General features: G+C 42.6%; 1 pseudogene; it reads right to left on the reverse strand.

The window, feature by feature from the left end:
- The window catches only part of LOC124028636, an 11,598-nt pseudogene extending 5,498 nt beyond the window's left edge, over positions 1–6,100 (reverse strand).
- Positions 6,101–8,452: the final 2,352 nt, after the last annotated feature.

Below are 8,452 nucleotides of genomic sequence, written 5' to 3' on the forward strand. Positions count from 1 at the left end.
CTCAACGCTGGACTCACGACTGACTCACCGGCTGACTCTCGCCGACTGACTCACCGACTGACTCACCGACTGACTCACCCCACTGACTCACCGACTGACTCTGACTCACCGACTGACTCAGCGACTGACTCACCTGACTGACTCAGCGACTGACTCACGACTGACTCACCGACTGACTCAACCGACTGACTGACTCACCGACTGACTCAAATGACTGACTCACCGGCTGACTCAACGGCTGACTCAACGACTGACTCACTGACTGACTCACCGACTGACTCAACGACTGACTCAACGACTGACTCACCGACTGACTCAAAGATCAGACTGACTCACCGACTGACTCACCGACTGACTCAACGACTGACTCAACGACTGACTCAACGACTGACTCAGCGACTGACTCACCGACTGACTCACCGACTGACTCCGCCAACGACTGACTCAACGACTGACTCAACGACTGACTCACCGACCGACTCACCCACCGACTGACTCAATGACTGACTCCACCGACTGACTCAACGACTGACTCAACGACTGACTCAACGACCAGACTCAACGACTGACTCACCGACTGACTCAATGACTGACTCACCGACTGACTCAACGACTGACTCAACGACTGACTCACCGACTGACTCACCGACTGACTCACCGACTGACTCACCGACTGACTCACCGACTGACTCAACGACTGACTCACCGGCTAACTCACCGGCTGACTCACCGACTGACTCAACGACTGACTCACCGACTGACTCAAAGACTGACTCACCGACTGACTCACCGACTGACTCACCGACTGACTCACCGACTGACTCACCACTGTACTCCATCTGTGGTTGTTTACGGTCACATAAAGGTGGTTAAAAGGTTTGTGTCCCCGGGCAGACTGTTCTGGTAACTATCAACCATGGTTCTGATTACCTTGGACCATTTGTTACCTCACGGTATGTTACGTTCTCCTCTAAGTGTGAATGTGTGTGTGTGTTTGCTTCCTGTGGAAGGCTGTAAACTTTACAGAACTATATAAAAGACACAGCATCCTGTGGAAGGCTGTAAACTTTACAGAACTATATAAAAGACACAGCTTCCTGTGGAAGGCTGTAAACTTTACAGAACTATATAAAAGACACAGCTTCCTGTGGAAGGCTGTAAACTTTACAACACAGCTCCTGAAGCAAAGCACAGGCATGTTTTCCATTCCCAGTTTCTTTGCGTCCCAAATGGCACCCTATCCCCTATATAGAGCGCCCTGGTCAAAAGTAGTGAACTATATAGGGAACAGTGTGCCATTTGGGATGCATTATTTGTTGCTGTCTTTGTTTGACCGAACTGTCTCTGAGACCTTGTTTCATAATGGCCTCTGTCTCTCTGTCTGCCAGAGACAACCTTGTTTCATAATGGCCTCTGTCTCTCTGTCTGCCAGAGACAACCTTGTTTCATAATGGCCTCTGTCTCTCTGAGACCTTGTTTCATAATGGCCTCTGTCTCTCTGAGACCTTGTTTCATAATGGCCTCTGTCTCTCTGAGACCTTGTTTCATAATGGCCTCTGTCTCTCTGAGACCTTGTTTCATAATGGCCTCTGTCTCTCTGAGACCTTGTTTCATAATGGCCTCTGTCTCTCTGAGGACATTGTCTCACAATGTTCTCATTCTCTCTGTCTGCCAGAGACGACCTTGCTTCATAATGGCCTCAGTCTCTCCTTGTCTCATAACGGTCCACACACCCACCTTCTCTGTAGCCTCGTAGTCCATCTTGAAGGCCCAGAGCTGTAGTCTGGCTGACAGTTCGCTGATGGAGGACAGGGTGAGAAGGAACTGTTCTGCTGAGCCCAGGGGGACGTCCGGATTGGCCAGCTGAGCTTCCTGTATCTTCTGCTTCTCCTCCTCCGAAGGGATCATCGTCAAGATTTTCTACAGGGGGGGGGGGGGGGGGGCAGAGGACCATGATAGGAAAGGGGAGGGGAAAGGTGACTTCCTTCATACTGGACACAGACACATAAAAATGGTATCCACAATTTCATCTGTAGGTAGTAATCGTTGGATTGTAGATGCAACAGTTTTTATAAAAAATATTTAAAAATCCATCGCTCTCATGTCCGCCCATTAAGATACAAAGATGTGCTACCTTTTTGTAGCATTTCTGACAATGCTAAACTATTTCTTTTCACCCAAATCTCAGAGTTCTATCAACCCGGGCCAGCAACTCGGTTGCTCAACAACTCAACAACACAAACAGCTCGCTGCCTGTACCAGCCAGACAGCAGCCAGCGATGAAGTGGCGGCTGATAAGAAGTGGTTGAGGACAAGCCTAAGCTACTATAGATAGCTAGCTATATGTTTGTACTCAAGCTGAGGTTATGTCAATAAATGAAAACAGATAATTGCCCAACATGAAAAATAAGTTGCTTGTTATTTGTGAGCTGCATGTTGATTAGATTTGATTAGCTAACATTAGGTAGCTAGCTAACCAGCAGCTGTAACATTAGCTAACCAGCAGCTGTAACATTAGCTAACCAGCAGCTGTAACATTAGCTAACTAGCAGCTGTAACATTAGCTAACCAGCAGCTGTAACATTAGCTAACCAGCAGCTGTAACATTAGCTAACCAGCAGCTGTAACATTAGCTAACTAGCAGCTGTAACATTAGCTAACTAGCAGCTGTAACATTAGCTAACTAGCAGCTGTAACATTAGCTAACTACATTAGCTAACTAGCAGCTGTAACATTAGCTAACTAGCAGCTGTAACATTAGCTAACTAGCAGCTGTAACATTAGCTAACTAGCAGCTGTAACATTAGCTAACTAGCAGCTGTAACATTAGCTAACTAGCTAATGTAATATTATACCACAGATGAATAAGTTACCAGTCAGATGAGAACTAATATTGGCTAGCTAGCTAACCAACACGCGAGGAAAGCTAGATAGCTATATTTTGCCAATGAATGTTTTTTATATTTTTTTATATATAAGGCTGAAGTAATCTGTGTAAACAAACAAATAAGCTAGTGAACGCCCTTGCCTGCTATAGCCAATTAGCTAGCCAGTAACAACTCAATGTTGACAATAGCTTATATCCCACATTCTTCCACAAAGCATAGGTAGCTAGCTAGCACTACAGACAGACACTTTGATTTTTGACCATCCAAAGCAAAGCCGTTTAAACTTAGCTAACGTTACAGCCCTTATCGCATTAATTCCGTACGCTCGCTCCCTCTTATAATGCAGTCCTCTTATTGTCATTAGAATCCACATTTGCCATCCACATAGTGTAAGCAGCACATTGCTGGCTAGCGCAACCAAACATGTGCACAGTTGAAAGAAAATGACATGCTTGCTAACTTGGGTAGAGCAAACGCAATAAGTAAACTAACTGGTATAAATTAGACTGTTTTATCAACACGTGAACTTGTTTTTAACTATTTTAAAAATATATTTTAAACCAAATTAATGTTAATGTGTTTATAACAAGGGTTAATGTGTTTATAACAAGGGTTAATGTGTTTATAACAAGGGTTAATGTGTTTATAACAAGGGTTAATGTGTTTATAACAAGGGTTAATGTGTTAATAACAAAGGGTTAATGTGTTTATAACAAGGGTTAATGTGTTTATAAAACAAGGGTTAATGTGTTTATAAGAAGGGTTAACGTGTTTATAACAAGGGTTAACGTGTTTATAACAAGGGTTAACGTGTTTATAACAAGGGTTAGTGTGTTTATAACAAGGGTTAGTGTGTTTATAACAAGGGTTAACGTGTTTATAACAAGGGTTAGTGTGTTTATAACAAGGGTTAATGTGTTTATAACAAGGGTTGATGTGTTTATAACAAGGGTTAATGTGGAAACGCTAACTTAAGGTCCTGGTTTTTGCTTCTCAGAACGTACATTTTGATCATTGTCTTTAGTGAGTTGTTTTGACACAGTGCTGCTTATTTGCAAATATTAGGTGGATCTTAAAAGATCCTTTTGGGTTGGTTGAGTGGCAGGAAGGTGTCAGCGAGTGTGATGGTGTGTACTACTGCGTTTGTCTTGCAAGAACGGAGGAGAGACCAGCTCTCAGACTCTCGAGGAAGAAAGAGGTCGTTGCCCTCCTCCGTGAGAGTGGTGGATTGTGGGTATGCGCCTGTCACGGGAGAAATGCCGTTAAAGCCGGTAAACGAATTCTGTCAATTCAAAGTGCACTCAGTACACATGGTACTACAATCTATCAATACTTCACATTTATGCTCTGTTCCACATCTGTGAACACTTCCCACCTGTCGTCATATTTATAAACGAGGACATGTGTTTCACTGCAGCTGGAAAGTTTACTTAGGACAAATGTGGCTGGAGTTTTGTGTTCTACATTTTAGAAGATCCAATTTCAGATTTGTAAATTTATCTATTTTTGTGTTATGCATCTAATGACTGTATTTTCATTAATTTGTGGTTATAACAAGGGTTAATGTGTTTATAACAAGGGTTAATGTGTTTATAACAAGGGTTAACGTGTTTATAACAAGGGTTAGTGTGTTTATAACAAGGGTTAATGTGTTTATAACAAGGGTTAATGTGTTTATAACAAGGGTTAACGTGTTTATAACAAGGGTTAACGTGTTTATAAAACAAGGGTTAATGTGGAACCGCTAACTGAAGGTCCTGGTTTTTGCTTCTCAGAACGTACATTTTGATCGGATTGCCTCTGTCTCTCTCTCATTGGTCTGCAGTTTGTCATTTGTTACATTGTATCAGGGAGTTATCAAATTGCTCTTGACAATTCACAGTGTTATGCAGCATTTTCTGTTCAGGTCCAGTGCTGCCACACCTGATTCTACTACCACACCTGATTCTACTACCACACCTGATTCTACTACCACACCTGATTCTACTACCACACCTGATTCTACTACCACACCTGATTCTACTACCACACCTGATTCTACTACCACATCTGATTCTACTACCACACCTGATTCTACTACCACACCTGATTCTACTACCACACCTGATTCTACTACCACACCTGATTCTACTACTACACCTGATTCTACTACCACACCTGATTCTACTACCACACCTGATTCTACTACCACACCTGATTCTACTACCTACACCTGATTCTACTACCACACCTGATTCTACTACCACACCTGATTCTACTACTACACCTGATTCTACTACCACACCTGATTCTACTACCACACCTGATTCTACTACCACACCTGATTCTACTACCACACCTGATTCTACTACCACACCTGATTCTACTACCACACCTGATTCTACTACTCAGCTGTTCTACCATGAATAGTCCAGTGCTACCACACCTGATTCTACTACCACACCTGATTCTACACCACACCTGATTCTACTACCACACCTGATTCTACTACCACACCTGATTCTACTACCACACCTGATTCTACTACCACATCTGATTCTACTACCACACCTGATTCTACTACCACACCTGATTCTACTACCACACCTGATTCTACTACCACATCTGATTCTCCTACTCAGCTGTTCACTGAGATCTCAGCTGTTCTTCGAGACCGTGAATAGTAGTATCAGGTGTGGTAGAACTGGTCTTGTACAGAAAAGGCTGTATAAACCCGCAACTTGTCAAGAGAAATTGTGGCCATCTCTGAATTGTATTTATGAAGTTGACTCTATCGGAATTTACATTTTATATCACCTTTCGGTGTAAAAAAAAACAACAAAACAATGTTTTAAGTCAGAAGTAGGCATTGGTCTGAAGCTGAAAAATAAAGGAAATTCACATCTGCACCACAACACCTATTCCCCCCATGCTCTACCAAGGTTTTACAGCACCACAACACCTATTCTTTAATTGCATTATACCTCGATGCCTCATCATCATCATCATCTCTCACCTCGATGCCTCATCATCATCATCTCTCACCTCGATGCCTCATCATCATCATCTCTCACCTCGATGCCCTCCTTGTTGAGTGCGTACTCATCAAAGTTGAGAATGGCGGTCTTGATGGTGCGAGGAGGAGGCAGGACGGTCAGTCCGATGTTGATGGCGTTACTCCTCTTGGGGTCCAGAACGATGATCTCCTGGCGTTTACCGTCCGCTGCCGTTTTCTGACGGAACAAAAAAAGGTCAGACAGACAGACAGGTTACTGAGAGGTCACGTAATCTGTTTTCTTATGGAACAGACAGACAGACAGACAGACAGACAGACAGACAGACAGACAGACAGACAGACAGACAGACAGACAGACAGACAGACAGACAGACAGACAGACAGACAGACAGACAGACAGACAGACAGACAGACAGACAGACGAACAGACAGACGAACCAGACAGACAGACGACAGACAGACAGACAGACAGACAGACACTTTGTGACCCTCTGCTGATGTAAGAAGGGATCAATCAACTTGATTGATTGACTGACTGGATACAAGTAGTCTGCCTTTCTCAATAGCAAGGCTATGCTCACTGAGTCTGTACATAGTCTCTCCTTTCTCAATAGCAAGGCTATGCTCACTGAGTCTGTACATAGTCTCTCCTTTCTCAATAGCAAGGCTATGCTCACTGAGTCTGTACACAGTCAAAGCTTTCCTTAATTTTTGGGTCAGTCACAGTGGTCAGGTATTCTGCTACTGTGTTCTCTCGGTTCAGGGCCAAATAACATTCTAGTTTGTTAATTCTTTCCAATGTGTTAAGTAATTGTCTTTTTGTTTTCTCATGATTTGCTTGACCAGCTTGCTTAAGGGCCTCTTCTCCAGGTTCATGCCTCTGTAGGTGATGGTTTTGTTATCGAAGGTTTGGGAATCGCTTCCTTTTAGGTGGTTGTAGAATTTAATGTATCTTTTCTGGATTTTTTAAAATTAGCGGGTATCTGCATGCATTATTTGGTGTTCTATGTTGTACACAGAATCTTTTTTTTGCAGAATTCTGCATGCAGAGACTCAATTTGGTGTTTTTCCTATTTTGTGAATTCTTTGTTGGTGACCCCAGACCTCACAACCATAAAGGGCAATGGGTTCTTTAAATGATTTAAGTATTTTTTAATTTGTTTTTGGAATATCACATTTTATGTCCCTTTTGATGCCATACTTTCCTGGTCTCTCAGATCGTTCACAGCTTTGTGGAAGTCACCTGTGGTGTTTAACTTGTGGCGCTGATGTTTAGGAGGCCGAGGTATGTATAGCATTTTTGTGTGCTCTAGGGCAACGGTCTCTAAATGGAATTTGTATGCGTGGTCCTGGCGACTGGACCTTTTTTGGAACACCATTATTTTTGTCTTACTGAGATTTACTGTCAGGGCCCAGGTCTGACAGAATCTGTGCAGAAGATCTAGGTGCTGCAGTAGACCCTCCTTGGTGTAACGACGTTCGTCAGTTGAAGGAGAGGACTAAAATGCAGCGTGGTGGTTACTCATGTTCTTTAATGAAAAAATAGTGATACATGAAATAACTAAATATATACAAAACAACAAATGGAACGAGAAAACCTAATTACAGCCTATCTGGTGAAACTACACAGAGACAGGAACAATCACCCACAAAATACACAGTGAAACTCAGGCTACCTAAATATGGTTCCCAATCAGACAACGAGAATCACCTGACTCTGATTGAGAACCGCTTCAGGCAGCCAAGCCTATACTAGACTATATCAGCCACAATCCCAATGCCTACAAAAAACCCAATACGACAACACAATAAACCCATGTCACACCCTGTCCTAAACAAATAATTAAAGAAAACACAAAATACTAAGACCAAGGCGTGACACTTGGTTGGGGACAGAAGCACCAGATCATCAGCAAACAGTAGACATTTGATTTCAGATTCTAGTAGGGTGAGGCCGGGTGTTGTAGACTATTAGAGTGCCTTCACCTGCACACTTGTTCTTGTGTACATTAATCGTATATTTTCCACCCAACACCACTTTTCATCAAATGGTATAGCAGGCCGTCGTGTCAACAGCTATTTGGAAATCAACAAAGAATGAGAAGACATTGCTTTTGTTTGGTTTATTTGTCAATACGCGTGTGTAGGGTGTATACATGGTCTGTCGTGTGATATTTTGGTAAGAAGCCAATTTGACATTTGCTCAGTACATTGGTTTCACTGAAAAAAATGTTGGAGTCTGCTGTTGAGGATTTTTCAGCGGAAACTGTTGACGCAGATTCCACGGTAATTATTGGGGTCAAATTTGTCTCAAATTTGAATATGATCAGACCTTAGTTCCACATTTGTGAGGAGATGCCAAGGTTGATGTTAAAGCATTTAAGTACAGTATATCCCATTTGAATTTGTGGTTTGTATATTTTATCATTTTGTTTAATATACCATCAACACCACAGGCCTTTTTGGGAAGGAGGGTTTGTATGTTGTATGTGTCTCTGGATTGAGGAGTTTTGTGTTTGTACTCTTTCATACAGTGTGGGGAACTGTACTACGATAGGCTCTGCACAGG

Source organism: Oncorhynchus gorbuscha, unplaced genomic scaffold (genome assembly GCF_021184085.1).
Source record: "Oncorhynchus gorbuscha isolate QuinsamMale2020 ecotype Even-year unplaced genomic scaffold, OgorEven_v1.0 Un_scaffold_4553, whole genome shotgun sequence".
NCBI lineage: Eukaryota > Metazoa > Chordata > Actinopteri > Salmoniformes > Salmonidae > Oncorhynchus > Oncorhynchus gorbuscha.